Source organism: Peromyscus maniculatus, chromosome 15 (assembly GCF_049852395.1).
Source record: "Peromyscus maniculatus bairdii isolate BWxNUB_F1_BW_parent chromosome 15, HU_Pman_BW_mat_3.1, whole genome shotgun sequence".
In the NCBI taxonomy this organism is placed as follows: domain Eukaryota; kingdom Metazoa; phylum Chordata; class Mammalia; order Rodentia; family Cricetidae; genus Peromyscus; species Peromyscus maniculatus.
The window spans coordinates 17098318-17124328 of NC_134866.1; the positions used below are offsets into that span (position 1 = coordinate 17098318).

Here is a 26011-nt window from a genome sequence, read left to right on the forward strand (position 1 = left end):
ACAATATGTATTCCACACGATGGCTAGTACTGTCTGTGTTCATCTCAATGTTATCATTTTAAAAATATTTTGTTTTAAACAAAATAATGGCACACTTTGTTCTTTGAAGAAAAAAATCAATCAATGTTAAAAATAAATAGATAATTTATAGCTGGATAATTCTTATTAGTAGATTATCTCATTTAATACGTTTGTCATTGTAGCAGTATAATTACTAGAATGGTATTTACATAGATGTAGCATCATATTGCTTTCTGAATATATATATATATATATATATATATATATATATATATATATCCATAGACAAATTCTACTCTCGAATTAAACTAGGGAAGCCACATTTCTCATTGAATGGCAGTGAACACAGAGACACAGAGCTGCCCTAAAATGATGACAATAAGTGATGCTTGAAATCATGACCAAACAAGATAAATATAGCACCCTCTGTAAGACTTAGGAATCCTTGCAAGAATTATGTAAGAGCTGCAAGAATGGGAGAAAGGCTGGGCGTTGCTACCCCCTAGGCAAAGCACAAATGTTGCAGTAAAGAACTTGCAGCGGCTGCCGTTATTTCACTGCGTCTGCAAAATACTGGCCCTGACAGCAATTAGTCAAGGGTGAGTGAAGAGAATTTATAGTGCACAACCCTTTAAGATTGAACTGAAAATTATTAATAGATTTTTATTAAGTGAGTGTCTATCTTCTGTTATGTGCCTACTAATGAGTTTCCCAGGATCCAAAGAATAGTTTTAAACCCACTATTACACACATAGTCCTGCGTAAACTCACAAATATGAAAACTGGACTTGTAGGAAAGAGAGTTAGTAAAACTTCTGGGAAAGAGAAGAAAGAAATGTAAATGAGTGTCATCAAGATATTCTATATTTAATTAATACACTTTTTAAATTAAAAAAGTAAAACTAAGAAACTAATTTGTTAATGAAAGCATAACAATTCAGAATTTAATTCAATGTGATTTTTTATTGATATACATTTAGCTACTTTCTACAACATCTAAATTACAATACCCATTCTCATCATTTTGGTTACGAACCTTCACCTGTAGTGGCTCAGCCCTCTCTCCTGCCCAATGACAATTCTTAAAATTTTGCTAAATAAAAAGTATTTATTTATATTGTGATTAAAAAGTACAAAGGTAGCAATATGTAGAATTACTACAGTGCATACTTTAATTAAAGAAATATGTATGATTAACATAGAAATAATCGACCAATAAAATATAATCTTTATTGTTTATTTATATTTTCTGTAACTTGGTGATTTTAAAATGAAAATACAATGTCCCAAGTCATCTGTGTTAGTCCTTCCTTAGAGAGACCTGTGTTAACTTTTTTCCATCAATGACATCTCTTCCAGAGACTGGAAACTCCCAAAATCTAAAGAATGAGGATACTCAGCAGAAAGCCTTAGCAGGAATTCTTTATTTACCATCTTTATCCCTAGTGACCAAGTCTGTGATCCAGCTCACTGAAGCTTTTAAGAGGAGATTGTGTATTCCCTGAGCAGCTATTGCAGAAGCTGGGCAATGAAAACAGTGATTGAACAGAATAAAGACTATTTGCCTGTATCATAATCAGAAAGTTTCAGACCATTTTTAGTCCTTTATAGTTTCTTCAATCTATGAAATATGTGATTTCAGTTCATGTATTACTTCATGTGAATTGGTTCTGCTTTTCCAGAGTTAAATGTACAAAAACAAATCCAAACAGCCAAAAAAAAAAAAAAAAAACAAAAAACAAAAAACAAAAACAAAACACCATTATATTCAAGCCAAGGGGAACCTCATTTCTACATCAGCTCAGTCTCCTTTGTGAAAAAATTTCTTAGCTCTTTAGAGATAAATCCTGAGGATGATCAATAACTGCTTGAGGTAAAGAAGTATATTAGAGGTGTAAATTTTGGTTTTTCTAAAATTTACTAACTTTTCTATAGAATAGTTCTTAAAACAAAGCAAGCATGTATCATTTGTCATGCCCAGATCATAAATGATAAATAGCTGATTTTATAGAACACACAAATCATGATCATAATCATGAACATAAACCATGTCCATTAAAAAGGTAAACAGAAAAATCTGAGAATGAACATGTAGGTTTAAAGACAATATGATGTAACATGCCACATATTGCAAGTTCTAATATTTCATTTCTTCTGATTTTATAGTAAGATACAAGCCTAAACATTTTCTGCATCTTTTAGAATCCTACATTTTTCCTGATTAAAAGTTATATAATAGTCAAATGATATGGAAATATGAAAACCTTGCTGTCTTATATTTATTCAAACAAATACAATGTTTAGGACATCTATTTTCAACTCACAGAGTGTAGCAAAAAAACAGACAGACAGGTAAGCATGTACCCACTCACAGACACACAGACACAAAGACACATACACAAACATACACATACGGTGATTTATGATGTGCTAATAAAAGGAATGAAAACCATTCCATAATCCATGTATCTTTTGGAAATATCAGCTGATTTGAGAGTTTGAATTTTCCTTACCATTGTAGACCAACAAGCACTCACGTAAAACAAATCACTGTGTGACTTCTCTCTATGCCATTAAAATGCAATAAAATATTTCCTGCAGTCTCATGCCATTGAAGAAAAGGAAAAAAAGATTGCATTGATGTAACTGACCTGAACACAATTTGTTTTCTGGAACATATCCATATGCAAGCAGCCAGAGCTTTTGCTGCAGTTTGTATGTTTGATATACAAGGCGTTGCATAAGCAAAAAAGCATTTCACAAGGTCAGAAATGAAACGCTTCTGAGCCCGCTGTTAGCATTCAGCAGAATTTACTGCAGATATTCTGGGATCATATTTTTTATTCTGTCACTGTGGATAAGATGACAGGCAACCTACATAGAAAGTGAAGGCATAGATTCTTTTTCTGAAGGAATAGACTTTGCAATATAAAAAGAATGGAGTTGCCATCCCCAGTCAGGATCTCGCTGAGACACTTCCTCTCAGACAGCTGAAATATTTGACTGCAATAGAAATCATTTATGAGGATTTGAGTGTGTCTCTGAGAATAAGTGTGCCTGTTAAAAACCTGGGAAAGCACGTTGATTTGTAATCAAACTCCTTCACTGAATGTGAGTATTTCTGTTTTATCTATAACTTAACAAATGTGACTAGCAATACAAAATACATGAGATATGAATCTTGATTTTTTTATGCTTCTGCAGATCAGAGCATTTGTAGCTCAGGCTATACCTAGCATCACTCAGTTCTAATTTCACAGAACCTGAATAGGTAAATCATGACATCATGATATCAAGAAGGAGACACGTAAATAAAAGCTACACAGTGTGTAGTAAGAAGAAAAATATCTACTAAATTTTATTTTAAAAAAATCTTTCTATAACAATCTAAAATTATAATTCTACTTTGAAGTTTTAATAAATGATGCATAAATCACAGAATTATTGTCATTAACCAAGTGTGCTTTTGTTATGTGTTTCCATGTGCACACACTGTGTAATCAAGTCCAATATATTATCTCCACAAATAGTTCTAACTACTTTATGGAAAATATGTGCTCTATTTTTTTAATATAGCATAGGCTCACATGCTGTTCATGATGCTGCCCAATAGCACACTAAAGCTTCATGCTTTTATCAACATTCAGCTTGACACTCACTAGTCAGCTTTCTCTAGCCACTTTGTCTCAATTGCTTTCTCCAATTTCTAATAAAACTCATTCTACTTCAGTTTTCATGGAGACAATTTCTTAAAAATTCCATACCTGAGAATATGCAACATCTGTCATTTAATGTCTGACATATATCACATAGCATTGTGGTCTATCTATCAATCCATGTTGTCTGAAAAATTCATTCTTTTTCAGGCATATGTAATATTTTGTTCTGTATGCATATTACATTTTCTTTATTCCTTCATGACATATAGACTCAGATTATTTCATTTTTTCTTGTCTATTGTGATTGATAATGCAGAAATCACTATGGTGTAGTTGTACATTTTATATACTTTATAATTTTACTTTACTTGGATACATCTGAAGAAATAAAATTGCTTGATTATGGGCTAGATGTATTTTCAAAATTTTAAGGAACTTGTATACTATTTTTCTTAGTATCTGAACTAATCATCAATCCAACAACAGTGCCATAGATTTCCTAACACTTATTATATTCATTCTTTCTTATTGCATCTTACTGATGTCACATGCAGATTAGTGATTATTAGTATCATTTAATAAACCAGTCAGTCATTTCCATGTACTCTATTGATAAGTATCTATTTACTCATGTTTTCCATTTTCAATAAGACTAGTTGCCTTGTTTGCTAAGTTAGAGTGTTCTCTGTACAGTATAAATTATAATCTCTGGTATTGTGAGTTTTATTAATAGAAATTAAAAAAAACATATACAAAGGCATTCACACATGCTGCTGAGTAAATATATATATATATATATATATCACAGAACTATGTATACATTGAATACTGATTTCTACTCAGAAACAAATAGTGTAGATCCATTTCAGCAGATTCAGATTATATGTAATTTAATTTACCTATCTACTACTTTTCCTCCTTGACCAGATGAGTTATCACAGTATCCAGAGGGTAAGAATTTTCAACTATGAAAAATCACATGGGTAAGTATCAGGGTTAACAGAATCTAATGGCTGGGCAGTGAGCAAGATCCATATTTGTGGATTTTGTTGACAGACATTTCACAGTCAGACTAAGTAGGCATAGGAAAATAGCTACGTCTGAGATACATACTAAAGAAAAGTCACTCACACTTCTATATCTACATTTTATGATTCTCATTTTTTTTTTGGTTTTAGATATGGGGTCTCTCTGTATAGTTTTGGTGCCTGTCCTGGATCTCACTCTGTAGACCAGGCTGGCCTCAAACTCACAGAGATCCACCTGGCTCTGTCTCCTGAGTGATGGGATTAAAACTGTGCACCACCATTGCTGGTCTCTCAAATTCTCTTACCTGCTCATTTATTGTTTGTTTTGAATTAGACATTTTTCTTTAATGTTGACAATATTTCTAGTCATATAGTAGAAATACTTTCATTTTCTTCTCATGATTCTTGAATCTTCTCAAGTTTTCTCAAATTTTTATCTAATAGCGGATGTCAGATCAAGGCCCCAGATGAAGAAATTTACCTATTTTTGGTAAATTTTATTCCAGATGAAATATAGAATTAATTTTATATTTGTTCATATATTACTCAATGTCTTAACAACTCATTTAAAATTTAATACACTTTTTATTTCTACTTTACAAATAGTTAATTTTATACTGATGATTTTATTTAATTATGACAGAAGAAGCTACTGTCCAAAGGCATACAATTAGTAACAAATCACAGTCAAAGCAGGAATCAAAGAAGCTTAGGTAAAAAATTCTATTAGTCACAGTTACACATGACATCTTCAGTGGCCTATAAAACATTGATTTTTCTAAACATGAAAGGTCCCTGATGTGAGGTGCTGTCTATTAGAAAGTCAGATGCACTCAGCGGCAGCAACAAGAAGACTTCCCAAGGACAGGAACAAAATAAAACAAATGTTATCCCCATGGGTCTCATTTTTCACACTTTTGAAATAAGCCTAAAATCCCTAACTCATTAAATCTATTTTTACTGAAATTAAATGAGATCACAGAAGAACATAGATTTGAAATCTAATTTAAATTTTTCATATTTAAAAATGTTGTAGCATTGGTAGCGTGGCAGCAAGAGACAGTAGATATTAACCTATATATTAAATGTATAGATTCTATGTAGTCTGTCCTAATAGTTAGAAGAGGCATTGGATGGTGATGAGATTGCTCAGTGTGTAAGTATCTTTGGCAGGCAAGCAAAAGGACCTGAAAATAATTCACTAGGACCCACATCAAAGTCAGGTGTGGCTGCACATGACACCAACCTAGCTTTAGGTACACTGCAGGACCATGTCACAAGGAAATAAGGCAGGGAATGATAAAGTAGAACATTCAGCATCTCCCTCCAGTCACCATGGAACACAATTGCACTCACCACCCTCAACAAAACAAACAAACAGATAATCAAACAAACAACCCTCAAAGACAGAGCAACAGAGTTCACGTTGCAATAAATTGACAAAAACAGGCGAAAAGAGGTCTGTACAAAGGGTGTGAAGGTACTTGTTTCTGCTTCCATAGTCTGATTACCAGTTCTTTTTTAAAATTATTACTCTACCCATAAGAATTTTGCAATACATAAATATATTCTCAAAATTGGGAGATTATAATCATAATACACTGCTGGGGATGTCTTTCTGTATGTTGTGAATATGCTGTTCTGATTGATTGACAAATAAAATGCTGATTGGCTGGTAGCCAGGCAGGAAGTATCCTGCCTTAGCCCCTCTAGTAGTAGTTCCCAGGTGTGTGCTACCACACCCAGCTCTAAGGCAGCTAGAGCTGATGAAAACTGGGAAAATGTGCTGTCCTGTAGAAAAAAACTTGAGCAGCTTTCACATTTGGTATTCATCACTCTAGAATGGGTCTCTCAGACACTTAAGGATTGGGTGCAGACCTTCAGGGTTAGTGCATATCCATATAAGTAGAGCAACAAAAATTGGGACAATCAGAGAAGAGAATTCTGGGAAGTGGAAGGCTGAGTCAGGAGATGCTACCAGCTGCTACCACCATGAGAAGCAAAATGTGAAGACAGAACTGGGAAAAGGTACCAAGCCACATTCTAAACATAAATAAAAATTATGGGTTAATTTCAGTGTAGGATTTAGCTAGCAAAAAGCCTAAGCCATTAGGCCAAACAGTTTTAATTAATTTTAGCATCTGTGTGTTTATTTGGGTCTGAGCATCTGCAAGCCAGGTGGGACCAGGAAAATTTCTGGCTACAATACACAATATGTTTTTTTAATATATCACATTAAAGAATGGATTTCAGGGTGACATTTTCATGTATGTGTATCACTGTTCTGCACTCCTATTGCTACCTACTTATTCAGTCATAGTTTCCTTCCTCCAACCTGTCATGTGTATGACACAAACTCATACATAGCACAACCAAAGTGTTCATGTCTTTATGTCTCAGATTTTTATTTTGTGAAGCATTAAGTTCATGTGCTTTAAAAGAGCACTCAGACATAAAGAAATTGTAACAAAAATAATTACATAAAATCAAAGGACAATTCAGATATAATGTAATCTATAGACACAATAGGACACTGATAATCAAGAGGAACCACAGATAAATTCTATAATAATAAAATTATACAATGTGTTTTTGTGTGCAGGTGTATTCTATATATCAGACATGACATATGGTATTTGTTTTTCCAAATCTAGATTACTTTACTGAATATGGTGATCTCCAGTTTCTAATATTTTTTTTACAAAAGCAACATATTTATTGTCTTATGTTGATGAATAAATCTACATGGCATATATATTTTCTTTATCTATTGATCTTTTAATGGACATCTAGGCATTTCTTCTGGAATCTTTTCTAAATGCAAAGAAAATAAACTCCCTTCTCCCGGTACTGTGTTCTATTCCTGAGGCAAATACCAAAACAATAAAACTGGGAGTGTGGTATTGGTTCAGGACAGTGCTGTATGCCTGGACATTTCATGAATTTGTATTTTTTTTTTTGGTTTTTTGAGACAGGGTTTCTCTGTGTAGCTTTGGATCCTGTCCTGGAACTCACTCTGTAGCCATGGCTGGCCTCGAATTTACAGAGATCCACCTGCTTCTGCTCCCTAGTGCGTGCGCTGCCGCCACCACCACCCGGCAAGAGTTTGTAGTTGATTCTGAGGTTGTTTGAGAAACACTGGAAAAATTTAAAGCATAGTGGAGATGTAGTAAGATGATAATATTGTTATAAGAATGTGGAAGGGATTAAAGAAACAAGATTGGGCACAAAGGATCCAATAATGAAGATATTATGATGACAAAGAGATGAGACACCTAAAATGACAATGTTGGCAAGGATAAAAGAACTGCAGCTTTCATAAATACATATTTACTTTATAAGAAATCTATTGAATGTAAGAGAAGTTACATTCATGAACTAGACACATTCTGACATGAGCATGTTCATCTTAAAGTTAATTGGGAAACAATGAATTTAATGAAATAGTAATTTCTGGACTAGAGATATCAATTTGAAAGCTATTAACTCATAGTTGCTAACTGATGGGTCCCCTGGTAAGGGAACATTCTCAAAGAGACTAACTGCAGGAAGTAGGGATAAAAGTCTCAGACTAGAAAGGAAATCAAGACTGCTACGATGAGTGAGCAGATGAAGGACATCTTAAGGGTAGTGATGGAGAGCCAAGCACAGGGAGATTATACACGGCTTAGAAAACATAAAAACCAAAATCAAATTGAATGGAGTAATGCAACTGCCCCTCGGTATCAAGAGAAAATTATAGCAGCAAAGCAGCAAATACAGAAAAAAAAATATTTCAAAGAGTATGAAATAAAAATAACCTGTGTGGCTGTATAGAAAAGCACAATCTAGACAGAGCTGGGTAAACAACAAGCATGGGATTTGCTTCATTTTATTGTTTCTTGTGAGGAATCATGTTTAGAAGAATGGGACACTTGAAAATACAGTTTGTCGATATCAAAAAGGAGCTAAGAGAGTAATGCTTAGTTTACAGAAAGAAGAAATAATTAAGAATAAACCAACACAACTTCCAGCTCTGATTTTCCTTCATTGGTCCCCAGTGCAAAGCAGTCCAAGCCAATTTAACCTGGCTCCATTGATCCTGAATTGTCTTTGTTTTATTTATTTTTCAATGGGGAAAATTCTTGAATTCACAATATCTCCCCTGGCCCTACTGATTTTTTCCAGCCGTAGTGCTTATTTTGATTTACCTCGGCAGTTAGGCCTCACACTCTAGCTCTTTACTTCTAGACTCCCTTTAATTCAGATATTTTCTAAACTTCAAATGGCCTCTACATTACTACGTAGGAGTTTGCATGTGAAAAACTCATGTAAATGACTATCCTTCAAAACATGGAGGTATTTACTTTCATCTTAGTTAATTACAAATGAATGAGATTATTTACTATTATTACTATTATTATTATTATTATTCCTGGTTTTCACTTCAATCAGTTGTGAGGATAGAAAATAAGATTGAATGAGGATAAATCTCATCTGGAATTTTAATTTCTGATACTGGGAAATAATACTTTTTTGCTTTGAACAAAATTGGTTTTAAGGAGAAAAAATTGCTAAAACAAAAAAGAAATAAAACAAACAAAAAGCCTCTGGTTAAAACCAGAATGAATGCCCAGTGTCCAGATTGCCTTGCTAAACTTGTGGCAGACTTATCTTCACTATGACCTGTCTTTATTTTTTAAAGTTTTCATGTTATGATGGTAGATATTGAAGACTGTTCAATGGCACTGTATTAGTATCTTGAGGCTGGCTTAATAAAACTAGGTGGCATTGCCAGGCAGTGATGGCGCATGACTTTAATCCCAGCACTAGGGAGGCAGAGGCAGGTGGATCTCTGTGAGTTTGAGGCCAGCCTGGTCTACAAAGCAAGTTCCAGGAAAGGCACAAAGCTACACAGAGAAACCCTGTCTCAAAAAACAAACAAACAAAAACTAGGTGGCATAAAATAAAATTCTTTTCTCTCATTCTAAAGTGAAGCATTCCAGAATGAAGTGGACAACCCCACCATCCTCCCTCATGACTTGGCATAGTTTTACCCAGAGGAGAAATCTGTCTTTCTGCTCACTACCAGATGTGTTAATCATAGTGGTGGTTTAAATGAGAGTGGAACTCATTGACACTTAATTTGAATTCTCCATCTCCATTTGGGAGAACTACTTCAGAAGGATTAGGAGGCGTGGATGTGGACTTGTTGATGGGGGTGTGTCAATGCGGGCAGGCTCCCAGTGTCTCACTTCATCTCATGGTTTTGTCTCAATATGTGAGCTCTCAGATCCTACTCCAGATCTGCATCTGATTGCCTGCTGCCGCACTCTCTACCACATTGGCCATAGAGTCTAAACCTCTGAAACTGTAAACTCCCAAACAAACACTTTCTCTTTTAAATTGCCTTAGTAATGGTGTTTTATCACACCACTAAACAAGTCACTAAGATGGTCATCTTGTGAATCTTTGGTTTATAGACGCACCATTTCATTACTGCTGCCATTATCACAAAATTTTTCTTGCCCCCCCCATACGTCTGTCTCTGCATCTTTTCATGACAAACCTTATCTTAAATTGATTGCAAGTGCAAGAGTCTATATCTATAGGTCATATTCATGAAATATAGTGTATGTGAGTGTGTTTATATGAGTGTGTGTGTGTGTGTCTGTGTGTAAAACAATAACTACTAGAGAAAAAAAAAGACCACAATTTTGAGATGGAACAAACATTGAAGTAATTTGCATGAGGAAAGGGAAACAGAAAAAATAATGCAATTGTATTTTAATTAAAATATAGTACATTAAAGTTTCAACATATTTTCTTGGGAACATGATTTGACTTATCAAATATGTTAGCAATTATACTCATGTGTCCACAGTAATTTAAGAGGAATGAGAAACAGCAGCACATTTCAAGTCAAGGGAGAAGAGTGTGCTCTCTGTTAGAAGTATACTTAGAGGACACTGACTGTAGAGGCTGATGAACTGAAAAGAAAAGAAAAAAATTTTCAATGGCTAAGGTGAGTTCAGAAAGTTTCTCATGACATAGCCCAATGGCCATTTCTTTTAAGCCCTCTTTAGGCCAGCAAAAATGCAGTCCTGGCCTACATTTGTATAATACCTAATGTGAAAAAACAAACAAACAAACAAACAAACAAAAACCCACAAAAACAAATGAAGGTATCTGGAATCCACAACAATGACTCCAGCTTAGACTACTAACATAGTGGGTGGCAAGGGTGCCTGATCTGGCTTACCCCAGTAACCAGATCAGTGAATACCCTGTCATCATAGAGCCTTCATCCAGTAACTAATTGAAGCAGATGCAGAGATCCACAGCCAAGCACCAGGCCAAGCTCTAGGAGTCCAGTCAAAGTGAGAGAAGAGGGATTTTCTGAGCAAGGGGCATCAAGATCATGATGGGGAAACCTACAAAGACAACCAAACCATACTAGTGGGAACTCATGAACTTTAGATCAACAGCTGTGAAGACTCCATGGGACTGGATTAGGCCCTCTGCATAAGGGAGACAGTTGTATAGCTTGGTCTGCTTAAGGGGGCCCCTGGCAGTAGGATCAGGATCCATCCCTGATGCATGAGCTGGCTTTTTGGAGCCCACTACCTGTGGTGGGACATCTTGCACAGCCATGATACAGGGAAAGGGGCTTTGACCAGCCTCTACTAAATGTACCAGGCTCTGCTGACTACCCATCAGAAGCTTTACCTTCTTGTAAGAGGGAATGGGAGGTGTGCTGGGCCAGGGGGGGAGGCTGGAGGGGAGGGAGGAGAGACGAGAGGAATCTGCAATTGGTATGTAAAATGAATAAAAAATTTCTTAATTAAAAAATTTAAAGTTAAAAAAAGATACTTGAAATGCAATCACTTATTAAAGTTCCATTCTCCAACCTTGGAGGGCTAAGAATGTTATCAAATAACATCTGATATCCATCTACCTGGGTTTAAATTACATCATAAATACACCCACTGACAAATTTTAATAATGACTTTTCTATTTTACTTTCTGTGATCTGTTATTATAAGAACTTAATGGAATTGCTTCTACATTGGGACAGGGAAACTGAGGCAACTTATTCCTATCTTCCCATGACAGGGTCACTCATGTTTAGCTCTAGAATTAATTATTACCCATTTCCTTAAGAAGAGACAGTGAAAAGAAATGCAACAATGTGTTAATCAAAAAAAATGCATGTTCTCAATAAAAAAGAGAAAAGAATATTGATACATGAGAAAGAATAGAATTTCCCAGCATGGAAAATAAGTAATGTTTGAAAATAAAAATAGTACTACACATGTAGGAAATTTATCATTTAGTAGTGCATGAAAAAACTTCAAACTTGATTTTTCAAGAAATAATGATTAGAATAACATATGAATTATAACTTCATTTGATTATCAATGAGACTTAAAATATCTGATTACATGCATTAAGTCTGTAGTGCAATATTGTTTGGCTTAGCCAATTGTTGAAAAATGAATTTGCTCCTCTATGTTTACAGAATCGTAAACAATGTGCAAAAAACACAGGTGATATTAAATCCTAAAATAACCATAGATAGAAATGTAATGATATAAAGTTGGTTGGCTTATGGTATCCTGAAGTATATTCAATTCTTGGAACCATTTTTATATACTTTCTTTGAATAAAATAACCTCAATTATCCCTCAATAAATAAGTTATGAATACATATGCTTTACTTAATTGATAAATTTATATGTACTTCTAGACTTATAGCGTTTACATATTTGGAGAAAATACACATATCATCTTTAATAGTTATATGTGAATCTGTACAATAAAGTATACAAATTCTGTTATTAAAATAGTACTTGAAGGCACATTTGGTAACCAGCTTATCTAACAAAAATAAGCTACTGTGCTTAAATTTTAAGCATCTTTGCAATCAACACATCATAAAGCTTACTATCAAGTAGTTTTCCATTTCCTTGAACATCACAAAGTCTCAATGGTGAAATAATAATTCCTGTAAGTTGATGACAGAGAATTAATACTGTATATTTACCTAGTACTATGCACCACAAATATATGCTGTTTGTTTCTTAAGTGGATGCTTGGTTTGATCTTTTCTCACATAAAAATAGTTGATTAGCTGGTCATTAAGTAATAGATTCCTGGCCTGGTGCCGTGGTGCATCCCTTTATACCAGCAGTCAGAAGCAGACACAGATAGATCACTGTGAGTTTGAAGCCATTTTGGTCTACATAGTTCCAGGTCAGTTAGAGCTACATAGTGAGATACTGTCTCAAAAACAAATAAACAGTCAAAAGTAATAAATTTCTTATTGGTATCTGAATCTAATGGTGAACAGTAAAACAGAAAAGAAAAGAAAACAAAATATCCAATTATTGATTCCAACAAAATAAAGAGTATATTATTTGGCATCCTTTAAAAAAACAATATTTATTTGGCTTCCTTTAAAAAAACAATATTCAAGTTACTTATCACATGATTTCATTTTGTGTCCTGTTATCATTTTTTTGTCTCTCAAGTATCAAAAACAATAGATGTCCAGCCCCCCATTGCTTTCTCCTAAGGTCCATGGAAGAATCTAACAACCAGCTGGGAATCTAATGAGAGATACTAAATGAATCTAAGCACACTGAATTTTTTTTACTCCATTCACATTATTCTTCTAATTCAATTCCATCTACACAGCTTTTCTGTTCTCATACTTAGCTCCTCTCTGACTCTTCTGGTCTCTCGTTATTCTACTTAGTTTTTTCCATCTTATTTGTGTGTGTGTGTGTGTGTGTGTGTGTGTGTGTGTGTGTGTGTGTGTGTGTGTGTGCACATGTGTACATGTGTGTGTGTGTTCTTCCATTCATTAAGAACTTGTTAGTAAAAACTACAAAGTAAACTCTCAGGGACAAGTATTTTGATAAAAGTAGCATTTGGCAAAAACTTGGTCGGCTTAATTGGTGTCTGACAAAAGCTGTAGGTTGTAAAAAGTTCTGGCTATCTTTTTAAGGGATAGCTACACAGGAAGAAATTAAACTAATGTGAGATTTAAGGAAAAGCCAAAGAAGACATTTTATGTGATTAATAATATCCAGACATGGTTAGTCAATTAACAGCCTTTTTCTGTTAATCTCCTGAATCTTAGAAACTACACATTGTTAGTCTATTGAGCCTAAAACCTTGCATTAAAAACTGGTGTGGAAGTAAATACAAAGTGTTGAATTTTGAATCAGAGTTGGAAGGTGCAGGTAGAAATAGCTCAGGGCAACATAGGTGCTATTGGTCTCTTGAAGGACTAAGATACACCAAGGCCAGACACTTGCACTACCATTTTTAGTTTGCTGTAATTCTTCTAAACGGTTTTGATTCAAAAAGGCCAGGCATCTGCAATTCCACTCTGTGAAAGTTCTACTTTGTCTGGCCAATACTTACCCTGTCAGTGACTAAGGATGGAGAACAATACCTCTAAGTATCCATAGTCCACATGGAACAATAGACTCAGTATTGTTTATTAAGCATATTTTTGTATGTTTCTAATAAAAAAATTGTATAGTTAAAGGAAAAACCCTCTTCTAGACTATCCATAATTGTGTGTGGCCATAGATTGAGATGCAATCATGATATTACATGTTTTTTAACATAGAAATACATGGTAAATGGGGAGCTATCATAGCTGTTGTTGCACAAGGAGTTTACAACAAGAAACAGCCAATTCATTCAGAAGGTAGTAATCCCATAATGCCTTGCATGATGGTTTCTCTAAAAGAGCCCTTGTTCTGATAGGTTGACCTCCTGAACACTAGTTGTCACCTGCTGTATACTCCCACGGTCTTTTGCTACCAGCAGCTCTCAATACTCAAATTTTTCTCATCGTAAAATCTCAATGACACTATGTTAATAATTAATATCACATTTCTAAAAAAAATAAAACAGGAAGACAAAATCTTCCTTAAATATTTTCTTGCAATTTTAATATTACATATGTCTACCTAGAGTATACATTATATAATTTTGATTCAATTTTCTAAAGAAAGCATATTGTAGCAAAATTCTTTAAGAAAAATACAGGGTCATCATTATGACCTTAAGGTTATCATTTCAGTTTTATATATTGCACATAATTAGTATCAATATATTAATATTAGAAAATTAAATTTTATGTATATAAGAAAGTTTGTATAATTTTACTCAATAGAAAATTTCTATAATGATTTAATTTGAAAAGAATAAAATATTTTCTATGCCCATGTACTCACAGGATATTTTTTGAGTGTACCAGACCCAAGCACACATTGACACATACCTTATATTTTGCATAAAATTATCTTCAATCCAAAAGTTATACTGTTGTTAAACTCATAAGATATTGGGTGCTTTATCATATTATACGACTGTAGACTCTCAGATCTAGTAGCTAGCTAAAAGGACAACTTAATGTCATAATGGAAGCAAACAGGAACTTTTTTATTGGAAAGAAGAGAATACATAACATAAAATGAGTGAAGAGAAGAAAATATTTTAAAAAGCATTTTTTTTAGATTGTTACCAATTAAATGAAGATATTAAGGAAATGCGTATTTTTTAGAATCACCAATATCTCAACAAATAAACATTCTATGAATTTTGCCCTGGGCATATTTATCTCAGAAAAAACATAAACAGCATCAATAAAAAATAACAAAGACCTTTATACTCTCAGACTGAGATACAAAGTGAATTTTGTATTCTGCATTTACAGTCATGCTTGACAAGAGAAATCAATCTGCTTACAACTTTCAATAATTTGTAATGCCACTAAATTCATAATCTCTTACTAAATATTTATAGTGTATTACCATGTTACTAAATTAATACATAGTAAATCACTTTATGTGATTGCAATACTAATAATTATCTAATTTATGCTTTATAATACACAAAACGTATTACCTTTATTTGATATACCATGGAAACAATATAATTATACATATATTAAATATTGTCAATGAGGATATATTTTAAAATTATAGTCATTGTCTCCATGTTTGTTTAAGATAAGATACAAGAATAAAATTATGTTTCAATTACTAATATTAGTTAATACACCTATTTTACTCAATATACATCCTATTAATTAATGTTTGTTTTTCTCTCTTTCTGTGTGTGTGTGTGTGTGTGTATGTGTGTGTGTGTGTGTGTGTTTGTGTGTGTGTGTGATATATTGAGTATTTTCATCTATCACTCTCCATGTTATCACTCTGAGACAGTGTCTCACTGAACCGGAAGTCTGTGTATCACTTGCCTGGTTGACAGGATTAGCCTAAGGATCTTCCTGTGTTCACTTTATGTTGGCGTTAGAGACAACTATCATCTTACTTTGTATTTTACTTGGGTGTTAGGGATTCAAACTCAGAAATCTATACTTTCAGTGAAAGCACTCGTTGAGTCTTCTCTCCAGCCTGGGATAGATTCATTTTAGCATTTAAATTATTTAGTATATAATATAAATCTAATTATAGTCATTAAATACAAGTGGGTATTGATACATTTAAATTAACTTTTCAATGTCTCTTTATCTCATTATACTTGAAATAACTGTGGCCCATAGCTCGTGAGAAAGAAATTAACATTTGAATGTATCACATGACAAAGAAGTTGAATGTTAGTATAAAAGAGTGCATGTGTTTAAATAGAATAGATGCATTTCTATAAGCTCAAGAGGTTACATGCCTTCATACATTTTGGTGAATTAGCATGTGTAATCTTAACAATTTTCCCTGAGAGAATGGTCATAGTTAAATATGAGGAAACTGATACACAACAGGTCCTAGACACAAAAGTATATCATGCAGCAAGGAAGGGCAATAGCTTGCACCATAATTCACCAAATCTGACTCCTGAATTTGAAATTTTCCAGTATTGATTTTTTTCAAATTCTTTCCTAAACATATACCTCAGCCATACATCTAATTTCTCTCCTAGCCTTTCTGACAGAAGAAGAAATCCACGTACTCTGACAACACTGACATACTATAAAAACAGTACTGGCTGCTACAGTAATAAAAACAGCTTGGTATTGGCATAAAAACTGACATGTGGACCAATGGAATCGAATTGAAGACCCTGACATTAACCCACACACCTATGAACGTATAATTTTTGACAAAGAAGCCAAAAGGATACAATGGAAAAAAGAAAGCATCTTCAACAAATGGTGCTGGCATAACTGGATATCAACGTGTAGAAGGCTACAAATAGATCCATATCTGTCACTGTGCACAAAACTTAAGTCCAAGTGGATCAAGGACCTCAACATAAATCCAGCTACTCTGAACCTGCTAGAAGAGAAAGTAGGAAGTAGTCTTGAATGCATTGGCATAGGAGATCACTTCCTAAATATAACACCAGTAGCACAGGCACTGAGAGAAACAATCAATCAATAGGACCTCTTGAAACTGAGAAGGTTTTGTAGATCAAAGGATACAGTCAACAAGGCAAAGCAACAGCCTACAGAATGGAAAAGATCTTCACCACCCCCACACCTGACAGAGTACTGATATCCAGAATATATAAGGAACTCAAGAAATTAGACATCAAAAAGACCAACAGTCCAATTAAGAAATGGACTATAGAACTAAATGGAGAATTCTCAACAAAGGAAACTCAAATGGCTGAAAGACATTTAAGGAATTGCTCAACATCCCCAATCATCAGGGAAATGCAAATCAAAACAACTCTGAGATACCACCTTATGCCTGTCAGAATGGCTAAGATCAAAAACACGGAAGACACTTTATGCTGGAGAGGATGTGGAACTAGGGGAACTCTCCTCCACTGCTGGTGGGAATGCAAGCTTGTACAACCACTTTGGAAATCAATATGGCGCTTTCTTAGAAAATTGGGAATCAATCTCCCCCAAGATCCAGCTATACCACTCTTGGTCATATACCCAAGAAATGCTCAATCATACCACAAGAGAACTTGCTCAGTTATGTTCATATCAGCATTGTTTGTAATAGCCAAAACCTGGAAACAACCTAGAAGCCCTTCAACTGAAGAATGGATAAATAAATTGTGGCACATATACACAATGGAATACTACTCAGCAGAGAAAAACAATGACATCATGAGGTTTGCAGGCAAATGGATGGATCTAGAAAAAAATCATCCTGAGTGAGGTAACCCAGACTCAGAAAGACAAATATGGTATGTACTCACTCATAGGAGGATGCTAGATGTGGAACAAGGATGACTGGAATGCTACTCACATCACCAGTGAGGCTACCTGGAAAACAGGACCCCAAGAAAGACACGGGGATCGCCCAATGATGGAGAAATGGATGAGATCTACATGAACATCCTGGACATGAGTGGGAGCAGTGAAAGGCGAGGGAAAGAGAGCAGGAGATCCCACCTGGATCAAGAACAGAGAGGGAGAACAAGGAATAAGAGACCATGGTAAATGAAGACCACATGAGAAAAGGAAGAAACAAAGTGCTAAAGAGGCACACAGAAACCCACAAAGATACCCCCACAAAAGACTGCTGGCAATGGCCGAGAGACAGCCGGGACTGACCTACTCTGGTGATGGGATGGCCAAACACCCTAATAGTTGGGCCAGAAACCCCATCCAATGACTGAGGAATCTGAATGCAGACATCTACAGCTAGGCCCCCGGGTGGAGAGCTGAGAGTCTAATTAGTGAGAAAGAGGAGGGTTTATATGAGTGAGAATTGTTGAAACCAAGGTTAGATAAAGCACAGGGACAAATAACCAAATGAATGGAAACACATGAACTATGAACCAAAGGTTGAGGGCCCCCAACTAAATCAGGCCCTCTGAATAGGTGAGACAGTTGATTGGCTTGATCTGTTTGGGAGGCATCTAGGCAGTGGTACCAGGTCCTGGGCTCACTGCAAGAGATAGCTGTTTGAAACCTGGGACTTACACAGGGATGCTTGGCTCAGTCTGGGAGGAGGGGACTGGACCTGCCTGGACTGAGTCTATCAGGTCGATCTCAGTCCTCCAGGGTGGCCTTGATCTGGAGGTGTTGGGAATGGGGGGTGCACTGGGGGGAAGGGGAGGGGGGCAGGAAAGGGGAGAACAAGGGAATCTGTGGCTGTTATGTAGAACTGAATAGTATTTTAAAATAAAAGAATAAAATAAAATAAAATTGATTAAAAAACAAACAAACAAAAAAACAGTTCTGACATGGCACACTCAAGGACATCAAAAGCTTTATCCAGAGGCTCCATCAACTGTCCGTTGCTTACTCCGATGGTTTATATGGTTCTCTTGCAAGAATGACTAGTATTTTATCACTTCTTCTGAGAACATTATTTGGTATAAGCAAGAACAAAACCACGATTCTCAAAAGGAAATCAGAAAATAGGAGAGACAATTAAAGAGAGAGCTTTGAGTTAGATGATGGTGATGGGTTACTGTGGTCCAAATATCTGATACTCTTATTGAAAGAAATGTTTTATTTATATATTTACTTATTTATATCTTGAGACAAGGTGTGTACAGATGTACATGGTACAGGGGAGGGCATGAGTATGGAGATCTTAGGAGAACTTTGTGTGTCTTTCCTACAGTACTACTAACATTTTCTTTTTTTCATGTAGTATCTCTGAGTGGTCTGCAGCTCACCAAGTAGCTGGGCAGCAATACTGAGGGACCCACCTATTTCTGTCTCCTGAGTTTTGCATTTATCAGTGTATTACCATTCCCAGAATGTGTTTCTTTTACATGGCTTCGGGATTTTGTACTAATATTCCATGGCTTACAAAGCAAGTAATTTCTAACTGAGCTATCTCCAAAGAGCTTCTATAGGAAGAGTAAGTTACAAACAATTAAACTCACCTCAATGAAGGAGTAATTTTCTTCTCAACCAAATGCTTGAAAATAATTATGAAACAATGGCTTGGAGAGCATTGTCTTTGAACAATATCTATAATAATTTTATTCTGATAAGTAAGTCTAAAGCATCTATTTTTTCCTATTTACTGTATAAACGAGCCGGGCGGTGGTGGCGCACGCCTTTAATCCCAGCACTCGGGAGGCAGAGGCAGGCGGATCTCTGTGAGTTCGAGGCCAGCCTGATCTCCAAAGTGAGTTCCAGGAAAGGCGCAAAGCTACACAGAGAAACCCTGTCTCGAAAAACCAAAAAAAAAAAAAAAAAAAAAAACAAACAAACTGTATAAACTTATTATTCCATAGTTAATATGAGCTAGTCAGCTGGGGGGTTTCATTTCCTGCAAGAAAAAAAAACTGAACAAGTACTTGCATCTAGAAAAAGAGTTTACAACAGTAGAAAGATGTCACTAGGCAGGGGCAAGTCCCAGCTTAGGATGATTTTAAACTTTTATATTAATAGATATGTCCAAATGAGTGATAATTCAATATAAGAGAAATCAAAGAATAATCTCCATATTTCAATAAAATTAAAATATATATGCAAAGATTACTTAATATAGAAAAATAAAATTTTATTCTTTAATATTCCTTCAAACAATTCAATGAAAGGATGTTAACTTAGGTAACTGATAGAAGTTTGAAGAATGATCTATGAAAAGCAAACCTTAATGACTGCTCACAAGGTCTAGAGGAAATCCCTGACAATGCTTTCATGTTCCTCATTTAAGGAAGTAATGTATTTCATCCTTGATAATTAAGTCATCAAGCATTGTAGAAAGATATTAAACTTCAAAGACCTCAGGCTGAGTATATGGTCACTAACTTGACTATATGAGACCCTAGAATGTAAAAAAAAAAAAAAAAATTACATAATTAACCAGGATTTTTTTCATGCAGCCTCTACTTAATCATACACAGTGCTGGGCATTTCATGAGTTAATGACAGCAACTAAAACCTCTGTCATGTCTCCTGAATTCCTGTATAAAAAGTACCCAAAAAATCGAGTAATTGTTATATAAGGTAAATCATACATTAAAATTACATAAAGGGCTATCAGAAATGATGGATCATGAAGAAATGAAGGGAGGGTCCTGAATAAATATAAAAGATCACATGTGTCAGGACATCTCTGCCTTGCTAGAATACTGTAATTTGGAGAGAAGTAGAAGACAAAGTAAGAAACTAGGAATACTGATTGGTTGATAGAAATGTCAAAATCATGGACCATTTCACAGATGCTGTGGGATATGTTTCTGTATGTACAGGCAGGAAATCCAAGACAGAGACAGGAAGAAAAGGGCAAAGGTGGGGGAGAAACCGCACCCCCAGGAGAAGCCAGATGTAAAGTACCAGTAAGCCATGGCCATGTGGCAACTTACAGATTAATACAAATGTTTTAAGTTACAGGAACTAGATGGCAAGAAGCCTGACATAGGCCATACACTTTTTAAGTAATATAAGCCTCTATGTGTTTGAGTCTGAGCAGGTATGGGACTGTGCAGGACACAGGAAAACTTCTGACTACACACAGAACTTTAGATTTGTTCTAAAATGGGAAAGTTTGGTGGGGGCGGGGGTGTATGGGGGATTGAGAATCCCTGTTGTGTTTAGTTATATGAATCATGCCAGATTCTCAATATTATCATAAGAGAATATAAGACTGCCCAGCACAAAATGAGTCATTTCTAGAAGATTCCTTCTCAAAAACGTTTAGAAATATATAACATACAACACTTGGTCATATGACTCAATATCTGCCCATCTAAAACAATATTTAAGATTCATGTTTCAAATAGTCAAAACAAAACAAATATATATTTATAATTAAAAAGTGTATGGGTTAATATATTCTTATTTGGGCATGTGGAATGCATTTCTAATTGGGACTTATCCAGATAAAACCAACCTAAGTGAATTAGTAAAATCCTATATTGGAATGAAGTTCATGTTGAATATGAAGAAACATTTCTAAAGCATTTTGAGATTTAAAAATATATACGGATACTGCTGAGAGAATTGAAACTTTTTTTTTTTTAGAACAGACAGTGTGGACTCCCAAGTGCTCACAAAACTGCAACTCTCTTCAGTTTTATCAGCTAAATATAAAACAGGGTGGCAGTACCAGGGTGACTTAGACATTCTGATGGATTAAATCTTGTTTGTGTCATATGTGTGGTTTCCCGCTAATAATAGCATACTTGAATGTTATTTCTTTTTCATTTTCTGTGGTTGTTATCTCTTCACATTACCAAGATAACATTATGGTTTTCTTCTAGTCAGGACTCCCTGTCTTGTTTTATAAGACAATTTTGAAGATATCTATATGGCAGGTAGACATGGAAATTGCTTTCAAAATCCAACTGTCGATAAGAGATTACAAAGAAAATTTCATGTATCTTGTAGTTGCTGAAACTTCATAAATCCTCAAGACTAAATCACCCAATCATCAAGATAATATGCAATCTTAGTAAGCCATCTTTATTTTCAGAAGTCTATCCTCTCTGCCTGACATATGAAATAATCAATTAAGAACCTGTGTTTTTGAAACAATCTTGCCAAAATAATATCTCCTAATTATATGAACCACCCTAAACTACTTACATAGGCCTTCTCCATTCAATAAGATACTTTCATTAAAAAAAATAATTTAGGAAAATGCATTTGCTTTTCCCCCAATACTCCTTGTATATGCCTTTGGAAAGAATTAGCATTTCCATTGCATAAATAGAAAGCAATTAAAATTTAAAACTATAAATTTATATGATCAGGTGACATTTACCCTAACAAAGAAAACTGACAGAAATATACCAGGGAACAATGTAAGTAACCAGAAAAGAATAGCAGTATTAGATTTAGGAAGATGCATTTTTAAATTTTGATAGTATAGTTATATTATTTCTTCCTTCCCATCACTCCCTCAAAAATCTTCCATGCACAATCCTTCCTTGCTGTCTTCCATAACCAGTTCTCATTAATTATTTTTACACACACACACATACACACACACACACACACACACCATAGTTACTATACACTTTAGAACAATAATAAATTAATTTCAGATGTGAACAATTTTACATTTTAAAAACCATTACACCAAGCAAATATGAAGTCTGTAGTGAGAGAACTTGAATATGGGAGATGATTAAAAATTAGCTTTTTTATAAATTCATTGAGCTGAGTCTAAAAGAACTGATAGATTAGACAGACATGTCTATTATCTAAAGGGAGAAAGTGGGAAGCATTTTGGTTTAAACTATTTATTTTTCTTTATAGGTTGACCATAAATCTCAGTATTCCTCTCCTTCTTTTCTTTTGTTATTTTTTGTGGAATTTTTGTTGTAGTTGTTTTGTTTTGATTTGATTTTTTTTGAGATAGGCTATCTCTGTATAACAGCTCTGGTTGTCCTAAAACTTGCTTGGCCTGCCTCCGCCTCCTAGCACTGAAATTAAATCTTGGTGGGCATTAAATATCAGTGTTCAATGTGTCACTTTATATGTTTCAGGAAACCTTTTATATGATACAATTGGATCCATTGAATGAGTCCAAAAAGAGAATTACAATCATTTAAAGATACATTTATCTTAAAATTCAGCTTGTAATATTTACTATTTATCCAAAACACTAACTAGTACATACATACCAATAGGGAAAGTGATGATTACAAAAAATGACAACTGTCAAACTATGGAGAAAAAGTAACTTCGGGTAACCAACCCCAAATAGAACATCTACAACACATCTATAACTCTACAATCAAGTGTCAGCTGACATCCCAGAGGAGGAGGTGGAATGGTAAAAGCCATAAGAATAAGGTAAATGGTGTAATACAATGTCTTCTAGATAAACTCTCAACTTGCCTGAGCAAGACCTATATACACACCAACATGCTTTAGGGAGATCTCCTTATGTTTCCATTACCAATGTGAAGAGCTAAAGGCAGGCAACAGTTGCTTAGGGAGGAAAAGTCAATTTTCTTCAGGAATATATTTCCTAATTAGTTCCCCAGATTGATACCAACTGCCCTGGCTAAACCTTGTACAGATGCACTAATGAGACTAAGGAGGCTTTTATTTGCATATATGTGTGTGCAAATATACATATATATGTGTGTATATATACACACAAAATGAAGAGACTGAATTTGTGATTTGATCTGTGGGTGCACATGGGAGGAGTAGAGGGGGAGAAAAGAGTGGATATGATGATATAAGTGCAGTTTATTCATATAGGAAATTCTCAAAGAACTTCAGTAAGTATTAATTCCCCTCCAAAAACAGGCCTTTAGCTATAATCTTTAAATTCCCAAATAGAAAGCAAAATTGATTTGTAAACCTACAGAAAATGCTGAAGAATGCTAAGGTTGGAATAGGAAATGTCCATAAAAGGCTAATATGTTTGAACTTGATCACCAGCAGACACTATGTGGGAGATCTGTAGAATATTTGGGGCAGGGATGTCACTGTAGAAGTAGGTCACATGGAGAAGACCTTGAAGGGAATACCTACCAAGAATTTTACCTTAATCCCATGCTCAGATTCCATTGCCTTGAAAATAACCTTTATCTAACTACCTATGGATGGCACTAGACGTATGAAAAGAACCCTCCTACATAAATTATCAGTCATGAAAATGCCCCCCATACATGCCCACAGACTCAACTGATAGGAGTAAACTCATCAGTTAATTTTCCACTTCCTAGGAGTGTCACAGTCATCAACCGTTTTACTGACTGAACCATTTCTCCAGCCCTCATTTGCTTTTTTTAGAAAGAACATATAAACAAATTGAATATATAAGAAAAATAACCAGGGAGAATACTTTGTTCAAAATAGCTTAGAAGTTCAAGCCCAAACACACTCATTTGTTACAAATTCATATAAATTGGGAGAAAAAGAGAGCAGTAAAATACATATTTAAGATGCATTAACTTAAGAAAGGTCTTTTATTCTTAGCCATTGCATTTCTTAGGTCATGGAATAAAAAGTTATAAAGGAAGATCATTGTATGCAATGACCTTTCACCATAACTGGCACAAAACCTTCATCATTCAAATACTAATTCAACTCAATACAATTGTTATATAGCATGAAGAAAATGCAGTATGTTTCTAGAAATGTCTAGGTAGACCAGCTACAGATATGAGGGAAAAATAGCTTCCTGACATATGGACTTATATGCTGCACATTATATAAGATAACATTTCTAGTGTTTGACATCCACACTAACTTAAAAGGAAGTAGAGAAAGGAGTCCAGTATAGCTGAAAGTTCAGAGAGTAGAAAGACATGGTATCTTCAGTCTTAGGAACAATGGAAACTTCTTGTGGAAATTATGGTAATGAAGGAACAAGAGTGGATTTAGATTTTAAAATAACATTTGAGGACCTGTGGAGAAGTATGTTAGCCACTTGGTGAGTAGTTTAGACAAGAAATGATATTTACTTGGATTCAAATAGTTTTTCAATGAGAGACATCAGATTACAATATTATTCTGAAGATTTTCTTTTGTATCAATGGAAATTATATTCTGAACAGGCATAAACATTAGAGAGATACTAGAGAAGACATTTCACACATGCTAAAAGGAAGTAGCAGTTTCTTAGGACATGAAAATGGACCTACTCCACTGTGTTTTATTGGTATTCATTTCCTAGCAGAGAGTAAAAATCTCTTGAGAAATACAGGCAAAAGGCAATTACAAAATTGCTCCATGCCTTGGTATTATTCATCTCACATCCAGCACAAATATTCCAAACCACAGAAAAGAGCTATGGCAGTCTCATTATTGAAAAACTTCCTAATTTTTCCCTAGTTCTCATAAAATATCCATCACTCTAGCAGACTTGTAAGCAGTGAAGTCCAATATCACTTGATTTTTGTTTTGTTTTTCTTTTCACAATGATCAGGTTCAGTCCCACATTAACCTTCAACATTTATATTTTTTGCATATGTGAATAGAATACAAACCAAAAATTATTGGAGAAGGAAGAACACTTATTCCCCCCCCCCAATTTACCTAAGTAGTGCTCTTTAGATGAATTTAGAGCATTAGGATGAAAAGGCTGTATTTGCAAAGCAATACGCATTAAACCGTGATCCTCTCTGGTTTATTTGTTTCTCTAAACACTACTGCAATTGTTGGCTCTTTTAAAAACTATATTTCTCAGAACACAGTTAATGGAGCTTAACCCTTTTAAGTTGGTATGATTAAACAGTGGAGATGGTGATTCCTTTCTGTTTATGAAGCACTTTTTATCATGGAAATGAAACAAGGAGAGGAAGTGTTTGCATGGAACACTAAGAAGGCTAAATGGCAATTATTCCTAAAGTAAGGAACTACTGGCGAGCAACCACAGAACTTGTCAAAATTAAACTCTAATCTTTTATTTCCGAAAACATAAAGGGCTACAAACGTTCTAT

General features: G+C 34.8%; 1 protein-coding gene across 5 annotated transcripts in view; it reads right to left on the reverse strand.

The window, feature by feature from the left end:
- Cdh18 (cadherin 18) overlaps nt 1-26011 on the reverse strand; it is an 860101-nt gene that overhangs the window by 635466 nt on the left and 198624 nt on the right. The window contains exon 1 of one of the 5 annotated variants that reach the window (XM_016000299.3): nt 2673-2773. The exons of the other annotated variants lie outside the window; for them this stretch is intronic. The gene's annotated coding sequence lies outside the window, so the exon portion shown is untranslated. Of the gene's footprint in view, nt 1-2672; nt 2774-26011 lie in introns of those variants that run through there. 5 annotated transcript variants of the gene reach the window in all.